Consider the following 23,093-nt stretch of genomic DNA (forward strand, 5'->3'; position numbering starts at 1 on the left):
GAGCCTATGTGTTGGTCTGAACATCAGCATGGGTCAGTGGCACCTTTATGACATGGCAAAACAAAAGCAAGTGCAAGATGAACCTCAGCCTTGCACCCTTCTTCAAACATATAATCCCACAGAATTTTGTCAAACGCCTTTTCGGCATGGAGGCTAGTGATAATTGCTTCGCCTGTTCTGCCCTTTTTCACATGTAGGGCCCTCAACAAACGCAAAATGTTAGTGGAAGCGTATCTGCCAGGTACAAAGCCCATTTGATTCCCATGGACCTTGCCCAGTCTATGCCAGGTACAAAGCCCATTTGATTCCCATGGACCTTGCCCAGTCTAGCAGCCAATATACTAGCAAAGAGATTAATGTCTTGGTTCAACAGAGATAGGTCGATATGAACCCAACTGCTCCTCATTCCGCCCAGGTTTCAGCAACACCACTATAGTGGCGTGTGTCAAATACCCAGTCTGCTGGTTGGGATTACACAAAGCCTGGCACAGATCTGCGAAGGGGCCAATTAACTGAGTCCCCAGAATCTTATAAAATTCAGCCCCCAATCCATCTGGCCCGGGCGCTTTTGCTAATTTTAGTTTCTTTATGGCTTGTTGGATCTCAGCTCCCTGAAAAGGCGCATTCAGGCTTACCAATTGTTTCGATTACAAAGCCGGCATGCAGAAGCCCTCAAAGAACGCCTCCTGCTCTTGCACGTCACAGTGACCAGAATCGTACAGTGACTGGTAGAAGTCAACAAAAGCTTTCTGAATATCCTCTGGCTTGTAAAGCACAGTCCCAGATTGGACCCTAATATGTGTTATTAATTTTTTGGCAGCTCTACTCCTGACCATCATTGCCAGCAGTTTACCCGCCTTGTTTCCCCACTGATGCAGGTTATATTTATAAAGCTGAACATCCAGTAGGGCCCTCTGATTCAACATCTCATTGATTTGCCGCTTGACCTTCCAATATGTATCCCTATCGCCCTGGGCGCCTCCTCTCAGTGCAGAGGCTCGAGCCTCTTGAAGCTGTCTTAGTAACTTAATAAGCTCTTCATCTCTCTCCCTACGGTTGCGACTAGTGTATGCAATGATTTTCCCCCTCAACACCGCCTTGCCAGCCTCCCAAAACATTATGGGGTCCACCTCTCCAACTTCGTTTTCTGTTAGGAAATTCTGCCACTCTTCCACTAAATACTCGCGAAAGCCAGGAGCTTGATATAATACAGGATTCATTCGCCAGCCAGCAGCACCTGGCCCTTTAAACAGTCCCACATCCACCCATAGCAGATTATGATCTGATATTACCCCAGCATCTATGCCTGCCGCCCGCACTGAAGATAGCAGCAATACATAATCCAATCGGGCATATACCTTGTGAACATGTGAATAAAAAGTATAGTCATGAACATCTGGGTTGAGGACATGCCAGGCATCCAGCAAGCCCAACTCATGCATCAGAAAATTTATACCCTATCCTTCAACTCCTTTCATCCTAGGTTTGGGAGGGCTGCAATCAATGAGTGAGTCTGCAGTGATGTTAAAGTCTCCCCCCACTACCAACTTATACTCGTTCAGCGGGGCCAGTGCTGCCAGAACGTCAGAGAAAAATTTGTGGGAGTACACACTTGGGGCATAGACTGAGCACAAAGCCACCCTTATTCCCTGAATTACTCCCAGCCAAATGACAAACCGCCCCTCAGGATCTTGTATGACTCTATGTTTAGTGCAGTCAAGGGATTTATGAATAAGAATAGCCACTTCCCTTTGCCTATTATTATAGGAAGCAAAAGCCAACTCGCCAACCTAATTCTTTTTTAGTTTCACATGTTCTGAGTGGGAGAGGTGTGTCTCCTGGAGAAGCAAAACATCTACATTCATGCGTCTGCTATAGCTAAGTATTTTTGTACGTTTGACCGGCGAATGTATGCCGTCAACGTTTAAAGTGGCCAACCGAACACTACCCACCATTCCATCCAAACACAAGAGTGTCAAAGTGAGTAAATGTAGGTGACGCCCTCCCAGGGGCGGCGTCCCAGCCAACCCCCCTCCCCCCACCCGGAAGACACACAGAGAAACTGCTTTTGTACCCTTGTAAGCGGCCAGAGTATCCCGGACACAGGAACTGCCAACCCCCCTCTCACCCTGCTCCCCCCAGCCATGCTAATCCCTCCTCCCCTTAACCCCCCAGTTCCCCCCCAACAGCCCTCCCTTCCACAAGCACACCCCAACTAGCCCACACACATGCCATACTCCCCACTATCATCCAAAACATACTAAAATCAACACACATCCACTCCCCAGCCCTCTTCCCCCCCCCCTTTCAATCCTAACTCTAAGTCCCCAAAAGCCAAAGTGGCTCTATACACCCCTATTTCCATAGCTCCCTCCCCCTCCGCCGCTGAAAATACCCACAAACAGTATATACTACACCTCGGCAGTGAAAACAAAGCCAAACAGTAAAAGCAACTAGAAAGCAAAAAGATTCTGTACGTTTCAGGTAGTCAAAGTCGTCCATGGGTATACAACCCGAGTCTTTGCCAATAACAGAAGAACTCAAACTTATCCAGCCCACATCTCAAGCTGGCAGTGCATGAACTCCATTGGATTTGTCCCGGGTGCAAATGAACAAGTAACACTTCTCATATCGAATCTCCCCAGCTTTAGCAGCTATCAATGTCAAGTAGATTGAGGTCATTTGTCCACAAATGCCCGTAATTCCTCCACCTTGGTTAGGGTTACTGTACGATTATCATGGGTGATGCGAACCTGAGCTGGGTATTAGAAAGCAAACTTTACTCCTCTCGAAAATAGTTGGGAGCAATAAGGCACCAACAACTTATTCTGCTCCGCCATGCGTGCTGAGAAATCCTGAAACATCAACAGCCGAGCTCCTTTATATTCCAAAGAACGCTGTTTCCTGAAAAGTTCTAGTAGTTTAGCTTTAATCACGTAATTGAGGAAACGCACTATTATCGGCCTCAGCTTGGCAACATTATTTCTCTTGACTCCAATCCGATGTATACGCTCCACTTGCACCAGGCCTATCTCAGAGCGGAATCCCAGAGCCCGCGGCAGTCATTTTTCAGCAAGCTCCATAAGAGCACAATCGGGTACAGTGGGGGAAATAAGTATTTGATCCCTTGCTGATTTTGTAAGTGTGCCCACTGACAAAGGCATGAGCAGCCCATAATTGAAGGGTAGGTTATTGGTAACAGTGAGAGATAGCACATCACAAATTAAATCCGGAAAATCACATTGTGGAAAGTATATGAATTTATTTGCATTCTGCAGAGGGAAATAAGTATTTGATCCCCCACCAACCAGTAAGAGATCTGGCCCCTACAGACCAGGTAGATGCTCCAAATCAACTCGTTACCTGCATGACAGACAGCTGTCGGCAATGGTCACCTGTATGAAAGACACCTGTCCACAGACTCAGTGAATCAGTCAGACTCTAACCTCTACAAAATGGCCAAGAGCAAGGAGCTGTCTAAGGATGTCAGGGACAAGATCATACACCTGCACAAGGCTGGAATGGGCTACAAAACCATCAGTAAGACGCTGGGCGAGAAGGAGACAACTGTTGGTGCCATAGTAAGAAAATGGAAGAAGTACAAAATGACTGTCAATCGACAAAGATCTGGGGCTCCACGCAAAATCTCACCTCGTGGGGTATCCTTGATCATGAGGAAGGTTAGAAATCAGCCTACAACTACAAGGGGGGAACTTGTCAATGATCTCAAGGCAGCTGGGACCACTGTCACCACGAAAACCATTGGTAACACATTACGACATAACGGATTGCAATCCTGCAGTGCCCGCAAGGTCCCCCTGCTCCGGAAGGCACATGTGACGGCCCGTCTGAAGTTTGCCAGTGAACACCTGGATGATGCCGAGAGTGATTGGGAGAAGGTGCTGTGGTCAGATGAGACAAAAATTGAGCTCTTTGGCATGAACTCAACTCGCCGTGTTTGGAGGAAGAGAAATGCTGCCTATGACCCAAAGAACACCGTCCCCACTGTCAAGCATGGAGGTGGAAATGTTATGTTTTGGGGGTGTTTCTCTGCTAAGGGCACAGGACTACTTCACCGCATCAATGGGAGAATGGATGGGGCCATGTACCGTACAATTCTGAGTGACAACCTCCTTCCCTCCGCCAGGGCCTTAAAAATGGGTCGTGGCTGGGTCTTCCAGCACGACAATGACCCAAAACATACAGCCAAGGCAACAAAGGAGTGGCTCAGGAAGAAGCACATTAGGGTCATGGAGTGGCCTAGCCAGTCACCAGACCTTAATCCCATTGAAAACTTATGGAGGGAGCTGAAGCTGCAAGTTGCCAAGCGACAGCCCAGAACTCTTAATGATTTAGAGATGATCTGCAAAGAGGAGTGGACCAAAATTCCTCCTGACATGTGTGCAAACCTCATCATCAACTACAGAAGACGTCTGACCACTGTGCTTGCCAACAAGGGTTTTGCCACCAAGTATTAGGTCTTGTTTGCCAGAGGGATCAAATACTTATTTCCCTCTGCAGAATGCAAATAAATTCATATACTTTCCACAATGTAATTTTCCGGATTTAATTTGTGATGTGCTATCTCTCACTGTTACCAATAACCTACCCTTCAATTATGGGCTGCTCATGTCTTTGTCAGTGGGCACACTTACAAAATCAGCAAGGGATCAAATACTTATTTCCCCCACTGTATGTCTTCCGGAACACCAATGATTTGTAAGTTTTTCCTTCTACCCCTGTTTTCTTGATCTTCTACCCTGTCAGTCAGGGTATGTATTTGCGCTTCTAATGCACTCAGTCTTCCCAGCATCGATTCTGTCCGATCCTCCTGGGCAGAGACACGTTCTTCCACATGCTGGATTCTCACCACATGGCCAGCTGCAGAATCTTTTAGCTCCTCCATGCTAGCATGCAATTTTGCCAATTTGTCATCAAGTAGTTGTCATAAGTTCCTCATGGACACCTGGACAGTGTCATTGGAGAGAGCCAGATGTAGTTCTGCTGGAGACGTAGTCGCTGCCATCTTTTTTGGAGTAAGTGCAGCTTTTTCACGCCCGTTCGCACAGTTTTAGCTGGCATACCACAAAAGTCCAGTTGCTTTCACTTGCCAAAAGGGTGCGTTCGGCTTTCCCAACGCACAGTAGTAGTGTTCCCATAGGAAATTAGGCTTGAAAATGGTATAATAGCAGATTTAATCAGCAGGGGAGAGGGGAGCCGAGCCAGCCAAAGACGTCCGCTCAGGTCGTGCCATCACGTGACTCCTCGCTTATTTCTAAGATAAGCAGCATAAAATCTGTTTTACTGTTCTGGGATCTTGACTGGGACTTATGACCTGTATTGACCACTATTGGAAACAAGAAACTGGGCTTGATGGACCTTCAGCCTGTCCCAGTATGGCAACACTTCTTCTAAAAAATTTCATTATATACACATTATGCTTTATTATTTTCTGACTATTCCATTTCTTGACTGCCTCTGATTTTAGGTTTAATCCTTTATTATGGTACTGTAGTTACCATATAAATCCTGGACATATAGAAAGATGTACCTCAAGAACACCAGCTTATACTGAAGTATGAATAATACATGGAAACAGAGCCTTTGTCGTCTTCCAGCTGCCACTGTGTGTGTGTGCCACCCCCACATCCTTACTCAGGCCAGGAAACCCACACATCTTAGTGAAATACATTCTCATATGCTGCTGGGGAAAGGTCAGGCAGAAAATGAAAGAATGCTTTAATTATCCTTGAGTGGCGCTCTCAGTCTGAGCTGGTGGAAATCTGTCTATAGAAATTTTAATACCACATCTCCATCCAGAAAGAAAATAAAACAAAAAAAATGAAGCATAAGTGGCAATCATCAGTGAAAACCTGTCAACATGCAACTTTACAATCATCAGCAGAATTGTAAGGACACGCTAACAAAAAATGACCTGTCCTCCCTCTCTATACCCACCTGACCAGGAGGAGGACAGAAGTGCTACATATTACATTAGTCTCTTCGACAGCATGACTTCAATCTTCTAGTGCAAATCACACAGGGCCCCATCGGCACTGCACAGTTCAAAGCAGAAGAATGGAGCTCTGTGGAAGAAGAGGATTCTACAGTATGACGCACCATTTTCTGACTACTACTCCAGAGAACAAGGACTGGAGATCATAAGCTGGGAGGAAACAGGAAGCAAGAACTTTGCTAATAAGTGAATGGCCCACTCCTCCAGCCTTCATGAGCAGGGCCATGCCAACACAGTAAGCACGGTAAGCGCCGCAGGGGGGCGCCTGCCTTCAAGGGCACCGCGCTGTCAAGTTGTATTTAAAAAAAAACATACTCCTCCACTCCATCCCCGATTCCCTGGCGCTTTAAATTTACCTCGCTCCGCCTCCGACGTTTGCGCTGCGTCAGTGAAAGCGCTGCCTGTCTGACATCTCTCCACCAGCCTTCCCTTTGCTCATTCATTCCCTCTGTGTCCTGCCCTCAAGGAAATGACGTCAGAAGAAGGCAGGACACAGAGGGAACGAACGAGCGAAGGGAAGGCTGGTGGAGAGATGTCAGACAGGCAGCGCTTTCACTGACGCTGCACAGACGTCGGAGCCGGAGGCAGAGGTAAATTTAAAGCGCGGGGGGCGTGCGCTTGTGCGCGCACCAACTGATGGTCTGCAGGGGGGTGCCAGAGACCCTAGGCACGGCCCTGTTCATGAGGGAGAGTGGATCTCAGAGAAAGGTAGAAAAGGAGATGGAGGCACAGGAGGATGAGAGGAGAGGATTTAAGAGGGAGATCTGGAATCAGGAGAATAAGAGAGAATCCATTCATACCCCTCTTCCCAAAAGTGATCCTCTCTCTCACATGCCACACCCTCTTAAATCCTCTCACTCACTTTTTCCCCAAATGCCCCCCTTTAACCCTATCACTGTCTTCATACCAGTCCCCTTTCTCTCACCCAATAGTTTCTCCGATCCTCTCACACATACTCTCATTCCCTGACTCATGCTCTTCCCCTTCATTCACTCCCCCTATGCCTAAATTTCTGCTCACTCACCTTCTCTTAACTTCCCCCATCTGCACACTAACTCCCCCTTCCCCTGTATGATTCACTCTCCTGCACCCATCCACTTAGTTGTTCTCCTCTTGCCTCCCCATCCCCTTATTCACTGACCTGTACCTCTCACTCACTTGCTCTCCCTCCCCTATCTAAGTTTTCTCCCTTTCCTCTTTCACCCTCCTATCCTGACTTGGCTGCAGAACAGTGGATCATGCAACGCTGCACCTCTGGTCCTGTTCCTTATGATACTGAGGGCAAGAAACAAAAGAGGGGGATGCGGTTTGAAGCATAGCACTGACTGTACTGAGGAGAAGTCGAGTAGCTCTGGGAGGAGAATGGGGAGTGAGGTAGAGGGCAACTGCCCCCACTGCTGACATGCTATCTCAGTTTCCTGTTGTGAATCAGTAGGAGAAACCAGTAGTATTAGATTTTGCAGCCCTTCCTACAATCATGGAATTGTATGAATTGGGAGATATGAAAGTTACCAATGAAATTAATCAAATTCTGTTGTGGACTGGAGTCCATTACTGGCTTGTTCCAGCTAATATTATAGCTAATATTATAGGGGCGATCAAGGAACATAAAGACGAAGCGGAGAGATTGAATGAATTCTTTGCTTCGGTCTTCACTGAGGAAGATTTGGGTGGGATACTGGTGTCAGAAATGGTATTTCAAGCGGACGAGTCGGAGAAACTTACTGACTTCACAATAAACCTGGAGGACGTAATGGGGCAGTTCAGCAAACTGAAGAGTAACAAATCTCCTGGACTGGATAGTATTCATCCTAGAGTACTGATAGAACTGAAAAACGAGCTTGCAGAGCTACTGTTAGTGATATGCAATTTATCCTTAAAATCGAGCGTGGTACTGGAAGATTGGAGGGTGGCCAATGTAATGCCGATTTTTAAAAAAGGTTCCAGGAGAGATGCGGGAAATTAAAGACGGGTGAGTCTGACGTCGGTGCCGGGGAAAATGGTAGAGGCTATTATCAAAAACAAAATTACAGAGCACATCCGAGGACATGGATTACTGAGACCAAGTCAGCACGGCTTTAGTGTGGGGAAATCTTGCCTGACCAATTCACTTCAATTCTTTGAAGGAGTAAACAAACATGTGGACAAAGGGGAGCCGGTTGATATCGTGTATCTGGATTTTCAAAAGGCGTTTGACAAGGTACCTCATGAAAGGCTACAGAGGAAATTGGAGGGTCATGGGATAGGAGGAAATGTCCTATTCTGGATTAAAAACTGGTTGAAGGATAGGAAACAGAGAGTGGGGTTAAATGGGCAGTATTCACAAAGGAGAAGGGTAGTTAGTGGGGTTCCTCGGGGGTCTGTCCTAGGACCACTGCTTTTTAATATATTTATAAATGATTTAGAGATGGGAGTAACTAGCGAGGTAATTAAATTTGCTGATGACACAAAGTTATTCAAAGTCGTTAACTCGCGACAGGATTGTGAAAAATTACAGAAAGACCTTACGAGACTGGGAGACTGGGCGGCTAAATGGCAGATGACGTTTAATGTGAGCAAGTGCAAGGTTATGTATATGGGAAAAAAAGAACCCAAATTATAGCTACATCATGCAAGGTTCCACGTTAGGAGTTATGGACTAAGAAAGGGATCTGGGTGTCGTCGTCAATAATACACTGAAACCTTCTGCTCAGTGTGCTGCTGCGGCTAGGAAAGCGAATAGAATGTTTGGTATTATTAGGAAAGGTATGGAAAACAGGTGTGAGGATGTCATAATGCCATTATATCGCTCCATGGTGCGACCACACCTTGAGTATTATGTTCAATTCTGGTCGCCGCATCTCAAGAAAGATATAGCAGAATTGGAAGAGGTGCAGCGAAGGGCGACTAAAATTATAATGGGGATGGGACGACTTCCCTATGAAGAAAGACTAAGAAGGCTAGGGCTTTTCAGCTTGGAGAAGAGACGGCTGAGGGGAGACATGATAGAGGTATATAAAATAATGAGTGGAGTGGAACAGGTGGATGTGAAGCGTCTGTTCATGCTTTCCAAAACTACTAGGACTAGGGGGCATGTGATGAAACTACAGTGTAGTAAATTTAAAACAAATCAGAGAAAATTTTTCTTCACCCAACGCATAATTAAACTCTGGAATTCGTTGCCGGAGAACATGGTGAAGGCGGTTAGCTTAGCAGAGTTTTAAAAGGGGTTAGACGGTTTCCTAAAGAACAAGTCCATAAACCACTACTAAATGGACTTGGGAAAAATCCACAATTCCAGGAATAACATGTATAGAATGTTTGTACGTTTGGGAAGCTCGCCAGGTGCCCTTGGCCTGGATTGGCCACTGTCGTGGACAGGATGCTGGGCTCGATGGACCCTTGGTCTTTTCCCAGTGTGGCATTACTTATGTACTTATGTAGATTTCTGCTGCTATATTTATCATCAAAGCAAGAATACAACTACATCCATCAGTACTATAGTCTAGTAAGTAGGAAGCATTTGAAGTCATCAAAGAGACTGCCCTTACAACATCTTTGATTTTCCCCTCTTCCTCTTATGGAGTCATCTATGTCTCTATTTTCTTCACCCAGCTGCCAAGACACTCCAAGCAAGTTACAGCATTAAAATACATATCAAATAAAACATAACCTTTGACAGCTGCCTCTTCCCCTCCCAGGCCAGGGGGAATTGACTCCAGTGGGAAAATGCTTTCTCTTTCCCCCTCTACATCAAGAAAAACTCCATTTCCTCTTCCCTGCCTGGGCTTCTCACTCAGCAGTCTCCAGCTTGGGAAGGCTCTTCTGTGACTGCCTTTAGCCCCAGTACACACATCAGGAGAAGTGTGGATACTGACTGAGCACACATTCATCTACCATCAGGGTAAAAAAAATCTATGCACATACATATCCTTTTTCACCTGCCATGTTTGATAGGCATTTATACCGATAGAGTAAGCACATATACATCTGGAATATGCTCATAGAGTGCAGGAGTAGCCTAGTGGTTAGTGCAGTGGACTTTGATTCTGGGGAACTGGATTTGATTCCCACTGCAGCTCCTTGTGACTCTGGGCAAGTCATTTAACCCTCCATTGCCCCAGGTACAAATAAGTACCTGTATATACTGCTTTGAATGTAGTTGCAAAAACCACAGAAAGACAGTATATCAAGTCCCATTCCTTTTCCCTTCCCCTCAACTGCATGCAATAGGTGTTTCTCTATCTGCCACCTTGTTCAGTCCATCATTGTCATTCCCAACACAACTATAAGAATTGCAATCTGCTATAGGCAGCAAAAGCGTTCCTCCTGCCTAGGCAAACCCCTCCCTAATGATCAGTCTAGAATTAGCAGGACACAGATCTTTACAAAAAGCAAGTGGACAAACTCCCTGTTTTCTCATAGTGAGGCTAATGCTGTTGCTAATGGCAGTCAGTTTAACTGCTTTTTTTTTGTGTTTGTTTGTTACATTTGTACCCCGGGCTTTCCCACTCATGGCAGGCTCAATGTGGCTTACATGGGGCAATGGAGGGTTAAGTGAGTTGCCCAGAATCACAAGGAGCTACCTGTGCCTGAACTCAGTTTCTCAGGACCAAAGTCCACCACCCTAACCACTAGGCCACTCCTCCACTTTCAACAACAAATCTAATCCTGTTGTAGCCTCCCATAGTCTGTGTTAGCCATTCTGTAAGCAAACTGCACGCTTCATGCTTTTTGAGGATATTAATATCAACTTACTCATACCTTGTGGTCACCTAAACCAAATTATTTTATCAAATCCTGGTTGTTCCCTATCTTCTGGTGACTACCCATTAGCTTCTATAGCTAATTTCCTTCTATATTGGCAAGAGACAATAAGCTAGATAATGACATAGGATTAGATTCAGTAAATGGTGCCCAAATGTGGGTGCTGAAAAAACCGAGCACTAAGTGCTGTTCTATAAATGGTGCTCAGAGTTGGGTGCTGTTTATAGAATAGCGCTTAGCACCGGGATCCCCACCCAATTTTGGGCACAAGGATTTACACTAACTGAACCCTAGTGTAAATTTATGCGCCTAAATTAGAGGCAGATCCCCTGGATTCTATAATAGTGCAAGCATCTTGGTGAAAGCCCCTTAATCACCTATGCTCCTCCCATTGCCAAGCCCCCTTTCAGTTGCACACAAAAAAAAAATTTACGCTCACATCTTTGTAGAGTAGTGCCTAGCAAGATGCGGCTGTGAATTCAAATTGTTGCCAATTAGCATCAATAATTGCTTATTAGTGCCCAATTAGTGGAGCTAATTAATTCATTATTTGACTAAGCTGCGCACGCAAATTTGGCGTGTGCCCAAATTTGTGCATGCAATTTTCAGCACCATTTATAGAATTAGGGGGATATTCTATAATTCCACTGCTTCTCATATTGTTTGTTACACTTCTGGTTGGAAATTTACTGTTTAACAATTGGGGGAAGAAATGCTATTCAGGAAGACAACTGCAGGTGCATATTTATCACATTAGCCGATCTTAACCAAAAAAGCTTCAAAGAGGGCACATCAAGTTCAAGCAAGAGATGTAGGTGCTTGACATTTGAATGCAGTCATGAATCCCACTCTTTTCCCTTTCAGACTTAGTCACTCCACAACCTGTTCTTCAACCTTTCCCTAACTTTGTGCAGGGCCTATTAATTTAAGCTTCTACCATTTTCCTCAGCCTTTTCGTAATTACACAACCATCTGGCATAGTGTACATCTGCAAGGGAGGCGTACACAAGGACAGAGCATGGGTGGGATATAAGAGGGGCTCACACTTATGAATATAACTCCCTGTCATATTTAGGCACCTGTACTTACGCCAGTTCTATGGCTGGTATAAGTAGGGGCACCTAGATGCTGGACACACTTGTATTCTATAATAGATCCTTGGTGCCTAAGTTCTGCTACAGAATAGGCTCCTGTTGTGTAGCTCAGGGTGCCTAAATGAAGGCCCTCCCAGGCCCCCCGTTATAGAATTACCCTCGTGCTTGTGCAAACTGCAATATTGATCAAGGTCAGTGTTAAACTTATGGAGGCTCAGGGCAGAAATCTGGGAGGTGCGCCAAAGCCCATTCAACGGGTTGTATCCCCTGTAGCTTCAAACACTGGGAAGGAAACGCCTCCACTACTCAGCAATCAAGGCAGCATCAAAGGCAAGAGACACCTTGCCTGGAGCAGCAAATACACAAAGAAAAGTTCCAGGACTTCTCCTCAGTAGAACCTCTTGAGGGGCGGAAGTGCAGCTCAAGAACCCCAGGCACAGACAAGAAGCAGGAAGAGCCTGCTCTCCCTCAGACATTACAGGAAGTGACATAAAAAGGAACAACTCCCCTCCCCCTCCAAAGCAGAAAGGGGTAGGGCCAGCAAAGAAAACTGCTGCAAGAAAGCATGTGCCTGGAGATCAAATTTCTGGTGGAGTTAGGAACGGCAGAGCAGCAAGGAAATAAGATCCTTCACTACCTCACTTCTCAGCAGTGTTGCCAACCTTGCTTACTTCCCGCAAGTTTGGGATTGTTTTTTTTAAGGACTTACAGGGTTTTGGGGGGAGAATTCACAGGTAGCTTATTTTAGGTCTTGTCGCCGTCACCACTGCCCAAACTCATGGGATATGAACAGGATTGGCAACATGGTTTCTGTACAGGGAACTTGCCTAGTTGGTTATATGAACTGTCAATCTCGTCATTCCAGCCAGCTCTCAGTCACTATTGGCTGTCTTGGATGCACAGGCGGTGTCCACGCTGCTGCTCTGAGATTGGCTGCTTCCTCACCTGCTTGGGCTTGCCCTTAATGCGCATTGTACAGAGTAGGGGAGGGAAGCAGAATGGCGCTTGTGTTTAACTGCTAAACCAGGGAGTGAGCGGACTGCAGAAGCAGCAGTAGCAATCAATATTTGGCCGGATCCGCAATCGGATTAGAAAGGTGAAATTCTGCTCTGAAATCTATTTTGCCTGCTTGTGTATTTGTTTACTTATCATTAGAAGGGGGCTGAGTTGCCGAGTCTAGAACCCAATGCTGTATTAATGAATGTTAAAAGCACACAAATAAGAGTTGTTTTTGTTTGTTTTTTATATTTGTACCCCACGCTTTCCCACTCAGGGCAGGCTCAATGCGGCTTACATATTGTATACAGGTACTTATTTGTACCTGGGGCAATGGAGGGTTAAGTGACTTGCCCAGAGTCACAAGGAGCTGCCTGTGCCTGAAGTGGGAATCAAACTCAGTTCCCCAGGACCAAAGTCAACCATTCTAACCACTAGGCCACTCCTTCATATAGAGTCAGATCAAAGATGCATCTGGTGCAGTATCCTGTTTCCAACAGTAGCCAAGCCAGGTTACAAGTATCTGGCAGAATCCCAGAATGCAGCAAGATAGCATGTTATTTACATCCAGGGCTAAACAGTGCTTTCCTCAGGTTCATGAGTTATGATGCTATGTTTATACATATCAACATGTAATGTTTAAAACAGTGTTTTAGCCTATGATTAAACTCATCGTGTAAAACATTGGGCTTGTTTTTGAACTGATATCAATTGTTTTGGGGCTAGTTTTTTAAGCAAAACATGCTTGTTTTTCCATGAATACCTGGCAACACTGCTTCTCAGATTGGAGCCAGAGAAGAAGCAGTGTTGGAAGGAAAAGCACCTGCAAGGGAGAGAAGCAGAGTAGAATGAAAGCCAGAAACAGGAGCAGGGCCGTGCCGATGCGGTAAGCGAGGTAAGCGCCGCAGGGGGGCGCCCACCTCTGGAGGGCGCCGCCGCGGTGCTTACCCTCGCCCCGGCGCCCCAGCCCAATCGTGGACTTCGGACGTCCCTGCTGCCCTCACAAGCGTAGCGCTTTTGCGAGGCAGCTCGGGCTCTCCCTCCTTCCTTCCTTAGTTCCCGCTCTGGCTCCCCGATCAGCAGCCCCCCCCCCCCCCCCGCGTGTTTTAACCTTTACGCGATGTCAATCAATGAAGAACGCACACCAGACTCGTTTCCAGCTTCTCTCTTCACACAGTGTCCCGCCTTCAGCGTCAGCGATGATGCATTTCCTGTTCCCGCGAGGGCGGGACACTGTGTGAAGAGAGAAGCTGGAAACGAGTCTGGTGTGCGTTCTTCATTGATTGACATCGCGTAAAGGTTAAAACACGCGGGGGGGGGGAGGGGGCTGCTGATCGGGGAGCCAGAGCGGGAACCAAGGAAGGAAGGAGGGAGAGCCAGAGCTGCCTCGCAAAATCGCTGCAGCCTGCCACATGTAGGGGGGAGGGCAGGGGAGAGGAGAATTGTTGGCCATGTATGGATGCAGGGCAGGGAGAGAGAAGAAATCACTGGACAGGAGGGGAGAGGGCAGAGCAGGGGAGAGAATTGCTGACAGGCATGGATGGGAGGGCATGGATGGGAGGGCAGAGAGGCATGGATGGGAGGGCAGCAGCAGGGCCCAGGGAGAGGACAACTTGCTGGAAGGGGAGGGGAGAGAGGAGGATTGCTAGCTATGGATGCAGCAGGGAAGGGCAGAGAGGGACAAGGATGGACATTGGGGCCCAGGGAGAGTACAATTTGCTGGAAATGGAGGGGAGGGGAGAGAGGAGGATTGCTGGCTATGGATGGAGGAGGGAAGGGCAGAGAGGGACAAGGATGGACATGGGGGCCCAGGGAGAGGACAAATTGCTGGAAATGGAGGGGAGGAGGATTGCTGGCTATGGATGGAGGAGGAGGGAAGGGCAGAGAGGGACAAGGATGGACATGGGGGCCCAGGGAGAGGACAAATTGCTGGAAATGGAGGGGAGGATGATTGCTGGCTATGGATGGAGGAGGAGGGAAGCGCAGAGAGGGACAAGTATGGACATGGGGGCCCAGGGAGAGGACAAATTGCTGGAAATGGAGGGGAGGGGAGAGAGGAGGATTGCTGGCTATGGATGGAGGAGGGAAGGGCAGAGAGGGACAAGGATGGACATGGGGGCCCAGGGAGAGGACAATTTGCTGAAAATGGAGGGGAGGGGAGGGGAGGGGAGAGAGGAGGATTGCTGGCTATGGATGGAGGAGGGAAGGGCAGAGAGGGACAAGAATGGACATGGATGGGAGGGCAGGACCCAGGGAGAGAGAAGAAATTGCTGGAAATGGATATAGAGCAAGAAATGAAGAAGAAAGGAGGAAAGTAAAGAAATAAATGGAAAGGAAGCCCTGGAAATGGAGTTAAGAGGACAGATAGCAGCAGACTCAGATACTGGGCCAGCATGATCGGAAAAAGAAAGTCACCAGACAACAAAGGTAAAAAAAAATCATTTTATTTTCATTTTAGCGTTTGGAATATGTCCACTTTGAGAATTTACATCTGCTATCTTATTTTGCAATGTATAGCAATTTGTTTCTAAGAATATTGCTGACAGTTCCTGTCAGTGTGGCAAGTGGTGAGCGATCATTTTCACCGGGGGGGGGGGGGGGGGCGGGTTTATTTTCACGGGGGGGGGGGGCGCCAACTGATAGTCTGCAGGGGGGCGCCAGAGACCCTAGGCACGGCCCTGAACAGGAGCATGACACACCACAGAAGTCGGTGCACAGGAAGTGAGAGGTGGAAGCAGCAGAGCCATAGCCTGCTGGAAGTGGAGCAGCCTTAGCTTAAGAGAGAAGCTGAGACATGCAGTGTCTATGGAAAGAGACACAAGCCAGCAGAGTGTTGCAGATGCCAGGAAGCCAGAGCTAAGAGCTGTAGGTCTCCCAAGGCTGTGGTGCTGCAAGGTGGAGATAAACAAGGTGCATGAAAGAAGCTGGGTGAAGCTCATGCCAGAAAGCAATTGCCTGATGCAGAGGGAGAGAATCACTGTGAGCTGTAAGTAGCAGAAGCCTGGAGAGACAGAAAGCCTCCTACTCCTGAGGTACTGCGAGGCCAGCACAGATCCTGAAGAAAAAGCAGCTAGCCCTGGGCTCTGGTGGCCTGCCAACAGCTACAGAGAGGTTTTTGTTTGTCTTATGTTGACAGTCAGGTGCAGGGGCGTAGCTATGGATGGGGTGGGCCCAGGCCCACCCAATCTCAGCTTAGGCCCACCCAGTTTTCCCTGCTCCTCCAATCAGTGCACAGCCAGCCTTTGAGTTCTGCTATAGCCGCATGCTTTTAGGCAGCTGACAGGAAAGAGCAGCTCTCCAGAATTAATCCATCTTTCTCTCCTTCCAGCATCGCGACACCAGTTATCGCCCCCCCCCCCCCCGAGTCCTCCAATCCCCTGATCCGCCGATAGCCTCAGCGAGAAAGCAGTACACATGCTGCTTTAGACCTGCCCCCAGAAGCCTTTCTTTCTCCTTCAACTTCCTGTTCCCCTGTAGGTGGGAAGTTGTAGGAGAGAGAAGGGCTTCCAGGGACAGGGTCTAAAGCAGTGTTTGTACTGCTTTCTCGATGAAGCTGCCGGCGACTCGAGGGATTGAAAGACTAGGGGGAGGGGATGATACCGAGCAGCACGGGGCTGAAAGGAGAGAAAGAACTGGAAGACTCCAGTGCTGTGGAGGCAGCGGGGGGGGGGGGGGGGGTGCTGGAAGGAGAGCGAGAGAGATGGGGGGCGAGACCAGTCAGCAAAGTGTTAAAAAATGAGACCACCGTGGGGAGAATAAGAGAGAGATGGAGAAAGAGCAGAAGATGGATGGGACTAGGGGGTGTGAGGGAAGGGAGAGGGAGCAGAAGATGAATGGAACTATGTGGAGGAGAAAGAGGGAGCAGAAGATGGATGAGACTAGAAGGTGTGGGTGGAGGGAGGGAGAAGGAGCAGAAGGTGGATGTGGCTAGGGGTGTGGGTGGAAGGGGAACAGAGCAGAAGATGAGTGGGACTTGGTGACTGAATGGGAAAGGAAGATGACAAGAGGAAAGAGAAGAAATGGGAAAGAATTTAGAAGACTGACACATGGAAAGTGGAAGATCATGGAATACTACTACACATCCTAGAATACTTCGGAATCGGAGGCAACGTTCTCAATTGGTTTAAGGGTTTCCTGACCACAAGATCATACCAAGTGATATCTAACTCGACTACATCAGCCACATGGATACCTGAATATGGAGTCCCCCAAGGATCCCCCCTCTCTCTGACCCTCTTCAACCTAATGATGATACCCTTGGCCAAATTATTATCCAATCAAAACCTCAATCCATACATATATGCAGATGACGTAACGATTTACATTCCGTTCAAACACGATCTAAAGGAAATCACTAATTAAATCAACCAAAGCTTCCACATCATGCATTCATAGGCGGATGCATTTCAGTTGAAACTTAATGCAGAAAAAACACAATGCCTTATACTCACCTCACAACATAACACGCACAAATTCACCACCTTAAACACACCAAACTTGTCCCTTCCCGTTTCAGACACCCTGAAAATTCTTGGAGTTGCCATTGATTGAAATCTTACACTTGAAAGTCACGTGAAAAATACAACCAAGAAGATGTTCCATTCAATGTGGAAAGTAAAAAGAGTAAGACCTTTCTTCCCAAGGGCCATTTTTCGCAACCTGGTACAGTCAATAGTGCTTAGTCACCTAGACTACAGCAATGCACTCTACGTTGGCTGTAAAGAACAAATCATCAAGAAACTTCAAACTGCCCAAAACACTGCAGCTAGACTCATATTTGGAAAAACAAAATATGAAAGAGAAAAGCTACACTGGCTTCCACTTAAAGAACATATCACGTTCAAGGTATGCTCTCTAGTTCACAAAATCATTCACGGAGATGCCCCAGCCTACATGTCAGACCTGATAGACCTGCCACCCAGGAATGCTAAAAGATCATTTCGCACATTCCTTAATCTCCACTTCCCCAGCTGTAAAGGTCTAAAATACAAACTAATACATGCGTCAAACTTTTTTTACCTGAGTACACAACTATGGAACGCATTACCGCTCAATTTAAAAGCAATATACGAACTAACTAACTTTCGTAAGTCTCTGAAGACCCACCTCTTCAACAAGGCATACCACAAAGATCAACAATTATAAAGAAAACACATCAACACACTACCTATAATCAGAACTGTTTCTTTCTATTTTTCCTATACCTGCTTGTTTAATTACTATTATGTCATCTTCTAATCTATTATCTACCAATAACGATACATTGTAAGCCACATAGAGCCTGCAAATAGGTGGGAAAATGTGGGATACAAATGCAATAAATAAATAAATAAGAGAGTGGGACCAGCCCAATCAGAAAAGTAAAGTGCTCAGACAACAAAGGTAGAAAAGAAAAAAAAATTTTAATATTTTTTTAAAGATTGAGATGTGCCTGCTTTGTGAAATGTACATTTTGTAAAAAAAAAAAAAATTAGTTTTGTACTTTGCAGAGTACAGGAGGAAAAAAAAACAATTTCTGTTATTGCCCTGCTTTTAGAGAATGGCTTTCTTGGGTGCAGAGAAGGGGGGGGGGGGGGGGTTCCATTTCAGTTTTTGTCTGAATGGTGGTTTTTTTTGTGTGTGTGTGAGTGTAATGTTGGTGGTGGGCTCTTCACTGCCTAGGAGAAATAAAGTATATTTCATCTTTTTCCCTAGGAAGTGAAGAGCCCACTGCCACCAATAATGTTGGGTTTTGGAGTGGGGATGGTCTCTGCAGTGCCCAGGTTTAAAATTTAAAAAAAAAATTATATTTAATGTAGGCAAGTTCCCGGGTGGGGGTGGCCTCTGCAGTCATGAGGGCCTTGTGGCTTTCACCATGGGACTCCCGGCACCGGGAGACCCTGCAGGACCCAGCGAGCATAGTTGCACTGGAGTGTAGGATCCTAGATACCTGAGACTGGTGCATGCACCTACAAACTTAACACTGACCAGTAATTACAGTAATTGAGCTGAGTTACAAAGAGGGACTCAGGCCCATGGACTCATTCAAACTGGATCCAGGACTAGAACTTTTAAGAGAGCAGACGGGGGGGGGGGGGGGGGGGGGGGAGAGCACACCTGCTGTAATTTGTAGTATTGGTCAAGGGGTGATGAGGCAGTGAGGCTAGGAGGTGGAACAGTAGGGCCAAGAGCAGAGGCTGCAACATTAAGATTAGGTGGGAAGGACGAGGGATGTGGGAGAGAGACACTAAGGGGAGGAGGGGCTGGTGAAAGCTTTCTCAAGTGCAGGCCAGTTTTTGGCCACAATCCATCTTGTTCATAAATTACCTATTTTTGTTTCTCTGGTGCATGGTTTTGTGACTTAAATACAGTGACTTATATATTCAGCAGTCCAGCAAACACAGAGAAATATATGACTAATTTATCTGCATCTGTTGAGCCAAGGTATCTGCTTAAGTATGACTAACTTGATCCATATAAAATTATCTCTATTATTTCTACAACTAAATGGATAAATTATCCAGAGAGCAGATGAATATTGCTGCTTTCTGGATAAATTATCCAGAGAGCAGATGAATATTGCTGCTTCTGTATAACTTTAGGCCCCATCCTTTGTCTGCCTCTAATTCCACTCCAGTTGAAACACATAGGAGGGGCCAATATGCAAAAACATTTACCTGGGTAACAGTACCTCATGCAGGTACTACAGGCATAAGCCAACATTGGCGTTACTTTTTTCAACTTTCAGATTTTTTTCAGCTGACCTGCAAATCTATCATAAGCAATACCAAAGAGCTATAAATCAAGTACTCAAGAACTTGAGTTGCTTTCCTTTTGCATAGTCAGTTGAAGAACTGAGCACTCTGGATCCCATTCATATATATTTCGATTTCAGTTGATCAGGAACGGTACTTGGCAACTCAGGAGTAGATGTTCAATAGGGTTGAAACAGGCATGAGGGGTTCCTGCCCACTTAAACACTACTCAGCAGGCCAAACCCAGTTATTCAGCAACACTTAACTGTATAATGCCGCTGAGCATCCCCTCTGACTGCCGTGACACTATGCAGTTAGGGCTGGGGAGGTCTATAGGCAATCAGGGAGGCAGTTATGTAGGCACTGGCTGTATTCAGTGCCGGTACACACCAACTGTGTAAGTCAGTTCCAGCATGTTTTGAATCGACTTCTGGTATTTTGTATCCCTTCACCATTTGTACTGTTTACTATGGGGGTTAGAGGATAGTTACCATGAGTATTTAGTGAGATAGGGTGGAATATTTGTAATGTTTGATGACAAATTATTTTTCCCTTTTCGCTTCTGCTGTATGTTCCTCATGTATACCTTTGTATATACAATTGCTTAGATGTACTCTTTTCTAAGGTCATCAATAAAAAACGTTAAAGTAAAAAAAAAAAAAAGATGCTGAGAAAGTGCTTTAATCGCCATCTTTGTGATGTTGGGGTACTCCGCTTGGAGAGACAACCAGAATGAAGCCATATCTGTCGATGAGTGTTTCAGTTTCAGTGCTATCATTTCTGATTTCCATTAGCTCATTTTCTTCAACAGTTAATTCTGCTGACTCGCACACACTTAACACAAATGGATCTCTCACCAGTCCACTGAAGATACATGGAAGATTTACTATTGTTATGCTAAAATTGTAAGTTTTATGTTAAACTGTACCTGCTGTACACCGCCTTGGGTGAATCTCTTCATAAAGGTGGTTAATAAATCCAAATCAATCAATAGCTAAGTGGGCAGAGAGGACTGCACAAAAGACATTCCTATTTTGCCCACTTAGCCATGCAGATGGCAGCACTGAATATCGTCAAGTACTCACATAGACTCTGGGTCGGCAGTGCCCGGACATGGCCTCAGCATTCAATAAGTACATAAGTATTGCCATACTGGGAAAGACCAAAGGTCCATCAAGCCTAGCATCCTGTTTCCAACAGTGGCCAATCCAGATCACATATACCTGGCAAGATCCCAATATCTGTATTAGATTTATCCTGCAGCAATTAAAACTGCTGATTTCCACAGGAGAAACATCAAGGGGTGGGGGGAGGGTCAGATTCTAACTTCAGTTATTTCTCAAAGGTGGCTTTTGGGAAAGGATAGGGCCTGTCAGCTGGTTTACATCCCTGCACGTCTTCTGTCTGGGTCAGTTTATTTCTGATTCGGCAAGAAAGAACCATTTCCATTCGTGACATTAACAACATCTGGATTTTAGAAGAAAGCGCAGTTCAAAAAGGATGGGTATTCCAAATATGCATGTGCAAAGGGAAGGAGAATAGGAAGAAGGGAAGAAACATGCTAATAAGTAAATTAATCAAAGAATATTCCCTAATTAGAACAGGAATTCCTCAGTGAACGCGAATGCATTTATGAGATACGAAAGTTCATTTTGGATGCCTGCAATTTACTATGAGAGTAGCCGACTCCAGTCTTCAAGCACAAATATGAAGGCCTGTTTTCAATGATAACCATATTATTTAAATTTTGTGTACTGTAGCCTCAGAGATTAACTCAGCCTTTGATGCCATGTGGATATTTCTAGCTTCAGAGGTACCATCTATCCCTGTTAACAACTGGAGGTTTCCAAGTGCGACTGTGTGTATATAAAAAGGTTTTTCCCTATTTGTAATACAAGAGGGAAATTGAGATTTTTGTGATGGCATTTTAATGGAATAAACCTGTGAGTAGGGTCTTTTTTTATCTTTTCTTTCCCTCTTTTCTGCCACTCTTGAAGAAGGCAATGAACTTGAGAGACTGAAGGGAGCTGCAGCGTAAGTACAAATGCAGTCTAAGGATCAATGAAAAAGAAGAAATTAGCATGCCTTCTTCCCAGTCCAGGGGAGATCAAAGTTGGAAATAGCAGAATCCTTGGAGCAAGGTCCTTGGATCAAGAGATCTTGGGTTCAAAGAAGCCTAAGGTACTTGAAAGAAGTTTTGGCTGTCACTCTGAAAGTTTTCTTGAAAAGGGTGAGGGGTCACTCAAAGTGCCTGAAATTGCAGGAGAAATTCCTAAGGGTAAAGGATGCCGATGAACTGAAGAGGTAAAGGTATTGAGGTTTTTGGGAGAATATGTCCCAGGCTGTGGCCCGATGTGGTTCCATGAGCTGTGGAGGAGTGGCCTAGTGGTTAGGGTGGTAGACTTTGGTCCTGAGGAACTGAGTTCAATTCCCACTTCAGGCACAGGCAGCTCCTTGTGACTCTGGTCAAGTCACGTAACCCTCCATTACCCCACGTAAGCCACATTGAGCCTGCCGTGAGTGGGAAAGCACGGGGTACAAATGTAATAAATTAATAAAATCAGGAGCCTAGGATTTGTATACACAGACACCCAAAGAGCCTAGAAGAACTGATGGGGAATGAAAAAACTGTTTTTGAAGATTTTTTTTTTTTTTAAGTTCTGAAAAGAGAGATGAGTCTCTAAATCCAGAAGAAGAAAAAGATCAGTCTACCTGAACAGGACTACACCCTGAGTCAACCAGAAGAAAGAGGGGAAAGCTCTGTTTCTGTTAAGTACTAAATTCATGCTGAATGATGTGGATTGCATTAATTTATATTTTTGCATTAATTTACCCTATAAAGACATTGCTTTCATTCAGGCAAGAACTGAGTAGATTGTGTTTTGTTTGGGGAAGTGACTGGAGTAACTAAAGAATGAGAGAGTGATGGTAAGGCCCTGAAAGAAATCTCATTTCCCCCCACGTGAGCCCTTCGCAGACACCGACCCTGCACTGGTAAGAAGAGATGTGTGGTGGGTTACACATGATTTAAAAACTAACTGAAATTATTTTAGGTTGCAGCTAGCGAAGAATAAAAACTCACCTGGTTTTGCCACGCTGACCATTAATTCCATTCAATGTTATAATGCTGATCACCAGAGAACACAGAAAATGTGTCACGGAACCAAACCTAGTGGGATCACAGTCTCAAAAGGAGTAGCTAAGCCAAGCACAACTTGAGGCTTTTTACGGTCAGCTTTCTTTCTTTACTTTTTAATTGTTCTTTCTACCATATGAAAAACTATATTTAAATTTAGGCAGCATGTATAGTATAGAAGAATGTATAAAGACGTCTCAACCCGAAATTCCTATTTAAAAGAACCATTATTTTTCCTGCTTAGAAATACACCACATAAAAACAATGAGCTCGATTCAAATACATACAGTTGGTATATATCTTCTACATGATTATACAGCCCCCGAACTAATTCAATCAACTAGTTTGCATTTCTAATATGTAAGCTCTTC

General features: G+C 45.7%; 1 protein-coding gene across 1 annotated transcript in view; it reads right to left on the minus strand.

Annotated features, from left to right (window-relative positions):
• Positions 1-23,093, minus strand: part of ADGRG6 (adhesion G protein-coupled receptor G6) — a 491,599-nt gene that overhangs the window by 372,265 nt on the left and 96,241 nt on the right.

Source organism: Microcaecilia unicolor, chromosome 3 (genome assembly GCF_901765095.1).
Source record: "Microcaecilia unicolor chromosome 3, aMicUni1.1, whole genome shotgun sequence".
Lineage (NCBI taxonomy): Eukaryota > Metazoa > Chordata > Amphibia > Gymnophiona > Siphonopidae > Microcaecilia > Microcaecilia unicolor.